Source organism: Cynocephalus volans, chromosome 7, assembly GCF_027409185.1.
Source record: "Cynocephalus volans isolate mCynVol1 chromosome 7, mCynVol1.pri, whole genome shotgun sequence".
NCBI lineage: Eukaryota > Metazoa > Chordata > Mammalia > Dermoptera > Cynocephalidae > Cynocephalus > Cynocephalus volans.
The window spans coordinates 117,232,210-117,238,209 of NC_084466.1; the positions used below are offsets into that span (position 1 = coordinate 117,232,210).

The window sequence follows — 6,000 nt, forward strand, 5'->3', positions numbered from 1 at the left end:
AGCAGCAGCCACAGCAATGCATGGGATAACCTACCCTAACACGGATCTCACAAAATGCTGAAAGAAATTTTTTTTTTTTTAAAGATGACTAGTAAGGGGATCTTAAACCTTGACTCGGTGTTGTCAGCACCACACTCTCCCAAGTGAGCTAACTTCCATCCCTATATAGGGATCAGAACCCGCAGCCTTGGTGTTATCAACACCACACTCTCCCAAATGAGCCATGGGCTGGCCCCTGAAAGAAATTCTTTTGACTTTCATGAATGTCTGAAAATTTCCATAATTAAAAGTTTTACATACTGGCCAGCCACCAAAACAAAATAAATATAAAAAATAAAATTTTTTAATGCTGAATGAAAAAGAAACAGAATGAAATCTACTGCACAGTACGACTTATATAAATTAACAACACACACAAAATAACTGTGTCTTTAACAACAATACACACACACCCAAGAACATATCCAACACATGAGAGAGGGCTCTGGCAGAGAAGAGAATGGAGGGGGAATGAACGAGAAAAAATAAAACAAGCAAGGGGCTTTGCATAGTGAGAGGATCCTCTGCCAAGAACAGTGGAATGTTAACTCAACTCTTGGCACCAGAAGTCTACAGGGTCAAAAACGACACAAGTTCTTTAAATCCCCACTCACCTTTATTTACGTACTATTCAGTTAAAGCTCCCAGTAGTTTTGCATCATCAAGGGAGCAGATAAGCTTGCACTGAGAAGTAGACGGCAACCTTTCTGAAATACAAGCTTGGGGTGATTTCAAGCACCCAGAATCCAACCTGCTACTGAGCCCTGGATTTTCCCTCTGACATGTCAGTTTAAAAAGAAGCTGGACTTCTTGGCCTTTGGACACGCGTGTGTGTGTGTGTGTGTGTGTGTGTGTGTGTGTGTGAATTTGTGCATGTCTATATGTGTATGTGGTGTGTTTATTTGTGGAGATAACGAGGACTCAGGTGGGGAGCAAAGCATTCCAGCAGAGACTGAGCCATGCTGTTCACTGGTCATTCAGCCTGGTTTCACTGAAAACAAAACTGAGCTATCTTCCTGGGGCTCCAGGCCCTTCGCTTCCCCCTCTTCACTCTCCCCTCCCCCACATCCAGTGCTGCCTCCCAACTCCCATATCCAAGACTGATCAAAATATGGTCCCCTTGTGATTGGATAGCATAATTACAACAACAAATTCCTGGAATATAGTAGGAAAAAAGAAATAACCATTTACATTCCTGACTGAGAACCTTTAACAGAAAGGCCCAAATCTCTAAGACCAGGCATGCCACAGAAGTTCTTCCAGAAGAGACTTTTATGGCCATAGCTACCATCCAAATCAGGAAAGACAAAGCCATCTATAATTTGTCATGCTCCCACAAGGGCACACTGGCCACAGTTTTTTCCAAAAGCACTACATAGTCTGCCATATGAAGCACTGAGAAAACGTATGGGGCAATTAAAAAATAGAAGTCACCACTGATCGAGTATATGAAAGAAAATGCAACAGATCCTTCTGAAAGCAGCTTGAAATAAGCAAGCTATGCCAGGAAAATATGTCTTCAGGGGAAGAAGAAATGGCTAAACAATTGGAGGAGGGGCAGAATGACCTAGCCACACACTCATGCCTCCCCTCCAGACTCAGAGTTGATCCCTGCAAGCAAACAGCCCATAATTTTTATTCCCTAAACACCATTTTTCTTTTCTACAGCAGCACTTTTCATTGGATGGTAAAGGGTCAGGAATTCTGCAGAGAGTTTTCCTGAAATGCTTAGTATAAAATAAAGATTTGTAAATTAAAGTATATTTGTTATGCAATAGGAACAATTTTTACTCTAAAAAGAAATACTGACAGCTATATGTAGTGTGACGAGGTAGATTGATTTAGCTTATGCCATTTTTACTGTTTGAAAAGTGTTCTTGTTTGAAAGGCCCCCAACATCTGTGGTGAAAATTGAAGGTTAAAAATTGTCCTGTACTTAGAAAAATTTTAAGCTCTGCCTGCCTTTGCTGTTTCCCACCTATGCTGTCCCTGACTGATAACAACAAGAGCTGTATCTGGATGTATCTAGACAACCTAAGGAGGAAACCGCCCTGTGAAAGTTTTTGCCATCCCTAAGTGATTAACTGGCTTCTTTCAGCTTCTGTTCAGCTTGCACTAGGCCTCCTCAAACCCCCTCCTCACACCCCTCAGCGATTAACTGGCTTCTTTCAGCTTCTGTTATAAGCTTATGCTAGGCCTCCCCAAACCCCCTCCTCATGCCAGGAGGGTATGTATGTATGTATGTATCCATCCATATGATAACTGTAAGTATGTGACTATATGATTTTTTGCCTGTGTGACCATGTGCCTTTAAAAGACCCCTTAAACTTAAACTCGGGGCTGCTTCCTTCCAAGACTCTCTTGGAGGAACAGTCTCCGGCCGGCCAATAAAAACCCCCTTTTAAATTCTCAATTGTGTGTTCTGGTTCCTTTTCCATGCAGCAGCCTCACAACAGTAGGAGTCCTTTAGATGTTCATGAGATATGTTAGCAAAGCATGCCTATTTTTTCCAGCTGAACTGCAGGGCCTGCCACAAGTTGAAAATTAAGGGATTTAACCAGAAAGGTAAAAGAATTGGGTTTTCAAGCTAAAATTGAATGTCTATGGTCAACACAGGCAATTATGTCTTATGAAAATATACAACGTTCTCTAAGTGTCATACATACAAAGGTTTTGATGTGTGTACTTTATTCTAACAATGTTGAAGGGACAACTCCATTTACAGACAAAAAATAGATGAGGCATATGGCAAATATTGATAAGCTCTTATAAAGAATTTTTTAAATTTCAGGCGAATAAGCATTTATTGAGTACTACAAATTAGACACTATGAACATGCTATGGATCCCCCAAGGAATAAGACACTTTTAATACCTGTGTCCCTTTAATATCAATTTAATCCATCCCTGGAATTAATTTCTTCCTCAAAAAAAGTGTTTCCACATATGTGAAATAGCTCACTATCAGCACTGAAGAGTGGTAGAAATAAATGTTACTATTTTATTAAAACTGTAAATTTCTAGTCTCTGAACCAGAAACAGGAAAAGCAGCTGCCACCTCCTGTTACCTAGCAGGTCACAAAGATGGAGAGACTCAAAAAAATTCTCTCTCTCTCTCTCTGGAAACTCAAAGGACCAGGGCCTCCAGACTGTACGGAGCAAATAAGTAAAGTGAGCTGCTACAGGCAGAAGGCAGCTCCTGGAGGTTCCCGCAAAGCTGGCGCCAGCGACAGCAAGCACAGGCTGCTTGCTTGCTTCCTGGGCCAAGGCATGGCTTCAGAGCTGGAAGGCTGCCACCTGCTGAATCACCAAACATCCCTGGGCTTCCCTTGGAGCACTGACCAGACAGGCACCCATCCCCCGCCCGGCTTCTCCCGTGGACATCTTACACCCCGACCAATGAAACGCCTAGCCCTCTACCCCTCTGCACAGGCCGAAAGAGCGCCAAGCCCGTTTAGCCCGGGCAACCCTAGGCAAACTCCCGTCGCGTTCCTACGTCACCGGGCCCATTCCTCTCTTTCTGCCCACTCAGTCCTCCCTGAATGTTCAACCCCCAGTGCCAGGAAGCCTGGAGAGTTCACAGCACACCATGACCGGCATTCTCCACTTCCACAGCCAGGCAGCCAGCCAGCAGCACTCCCAAATCTGAAAGCAAAATAACCTGTCCAAACAGTTTTAAAGGTCCAGGAAGGTAAACGTCAAGGGAGCTGAAAAAGTGGATAGGCCCCATCACACGAAAAATCAACTTCCCTTTCAGAAAGCAGCCTTCCCTCTCAGAAAGCAGCCTTCCCTCTTAGTTTCCTAAGCTGGACAACTGAAGTCTGCGCGGTTTGAAGGTGAAAAGATAAATCTGAGAAGCACCTGCCAGGATTCTCTTCGTTCCCTCCAGCCATGGCAATTTTTACTCGCGACGCACGAGAGGGAAACAAGCGTTAACCAGAACGCTCCAGGGTGAATCCGTTAGCTGGACCAGGGCACGCCACCCGGCCCACCACAGGAAGCCACAAACCCTGCTGCGGGTTCAGACGGTGGGAAAGGCGGCCGCTGCTGTGCCCTTGACAAGTCGCCTCGGGATCACGCAGACCCCCTCACTCACGGGGAGAAACACGTCCTGGAGAGACTGTCCAGTTCTGAACCGTGCCGATGGCCCCTCCCGGTCTTGCACGAAACACTCCCACCCGGCGGGGGCAGCCCCGCGGGGTCTCACAGCCGCCTGCGAGCCTGGGGCTGTTACGCGGCCTGGGGAGAAGGCGCTCGCTCCTCAGCGAAGGGGGTCCCACCTGTCACGTCGTCGGGGGCATCAAGGGGACACGGCGCGGGGATCCCAAAACCGTGGGCGCCCGGCCAGATGCGATCTGGCCCCGAGTTATGAACAGTCACGCCGTCGCCAGGGCCGCGGGGGTGGGGCCGTGATTTGGAGTCTGCCCCTGCGGGTCTCGGGACCCCGGGCGGGCCACTTACCCGAAGGCTCCTCGCGTCCCGGTGTTCCGGCCCCGCCACCGCGCGCTCGCCCCAATCCGACACTAGGCAGCCTTCCACACGCAGCTCCTCTGAAAAGGTGCCCACTGACGCCCCCGCCTACCGCCCCGCTCCAACTTGGCCCGGGAGCCCCGCCAGCGGCCCGCCCCCTCCGAGCCCCGATCCCGGCCACCGGACCGCCCCTTGCGCCCACCCCCCCCAGGAGCGGCAGAGCCGGGGGAGCGCCCGCCAGGTACCCGCGCAGGACCACCGCTAGGGCTGGCTCACGCCCCCTCGCCCGGGGCTGCCCGCCCGCCACTCCCCCGCGTCAGGCCGGGCCCGCGAGACGGGTGTCCCATCGGCCCCCGGCGACCGCGAGTCCGGCTCTCTGCCCCCGCCCCGACTCACTCGCACCGGAGTCGCGGCAGCCTCCGGAATTCCGCTCGCCGAGCCCCCTGCCGCGGGATGAAATCTGGGGCAGGGCAGCGGCGGGGCTCCGCACTCGGATCGCGCTGTCTGGCCGGCTCGCCGCGCGCAAGGGGGGAGCGCCTGCCCGGCTCGGCCCTACCAGCTCCCGTCCTGCGCGCCGGCCGCCGACGACGACCCGGCCGCTGCCTAGCTGGTGCGAAGGCTGCCGACTTGCCACCGCGAGCCTCCCGGGCTGCTGAGCATGCCCAGTCCTCGGCCCGAGCGGGCCCGGCTTCCCGCGCGACGCGAATCCGCTCCTCCGGGTGTTCGCGGCGGCCGGGGGGCGGGCCGGGCTGGCCAGGAGGGGACCGCGGGGGACTCTTCCCGGGACGAAGGGGGGACTGGACCCGGGCCGGACTGCATGCGAAGGAGCAGTCGGGGTTGGGATCCCTTTTATTTTACTTTCAAGTAATGGGAAAACTGGGGAGGCCGGCGCTTTCCTCAACAACCAGAAAGGCTCGGCCTGCACGTTTTTAGGGGGCCGCTAAGTAAGGCCGGAGGGGGGCCGGGTTTAAGGTCAGGGATAGTAAGCCGCTTGGGCCTCAGCCGGAGAGGCTGATCCGCTGGAGCTTATCAGAGAGCAGGGAACGCAAACAGCCTTCTGGAGGCCGGGCGAACGACACCTGGATTCTCTTCCCACCAAGCCCAAGAGCTGCGACACTTGGGATTAACTCCTGATTGACCATTCATAAAAAGGCCGGACCTCAGACTCTTCGGCCCATTTTTAAACCATCTTCTTCTCACAAAAACACTACAGCCGCCTACTCCGCAAAGCCCGCGAGGCCCGGCAGCGCGGGGAGGGCCGAGGAGCTCTGTGCGAAAAAGGCCGGGGCTGTGCCAGGGCCGCCCCGCCGGATCCGGGCCCCGCCTCCCGCCGCCGCTCCGAGCTGCGGCGAAAACCCGGAGAGCGACCGCGCTCGGGCGGGAGCCCTGCGCATGCCCAGTAGCCCGATCTGGTGCGGGTCGCCCCAAGGCAGGCTTTCCTCTGCTCCACGGGCGGAGCCCTAGCACCCAGGTTAGGGACGGCGGAGACAGC

At 52.6% G+C, this 6,000-nt stretch overlaps 1 protein-coding gene across 6 annotated transcripts in view; it reads right to left on the minus strand.

The window, feature by feature from the left end:
- Positions 1-5,142, minus strand: part of SGMS1 (sphingomyelin synthase 1) — a 282,944-nt gene extending 277,802 nt beyond the window's left edge. For 5 of the 6 annotated variants that reach the window (XM_063102278.1, XM_063102273.1, XM_063102276.1 and 2 more), the window contains exon 1: positions 4,905-5,142. The gene's annotated coding sequence lies outside the window, so the exon portion shown is untranslated. Of the gene's footprint in view, positions 1-4,499; positions 4,554-4,904 lie in introns of those variants that run through there. The other variant, XM_063102277.1, reaches the window with a different exon arrangement.
- Between the last annotated feature and the right edge of the window lie 858 nt (positions 5,143-6,000).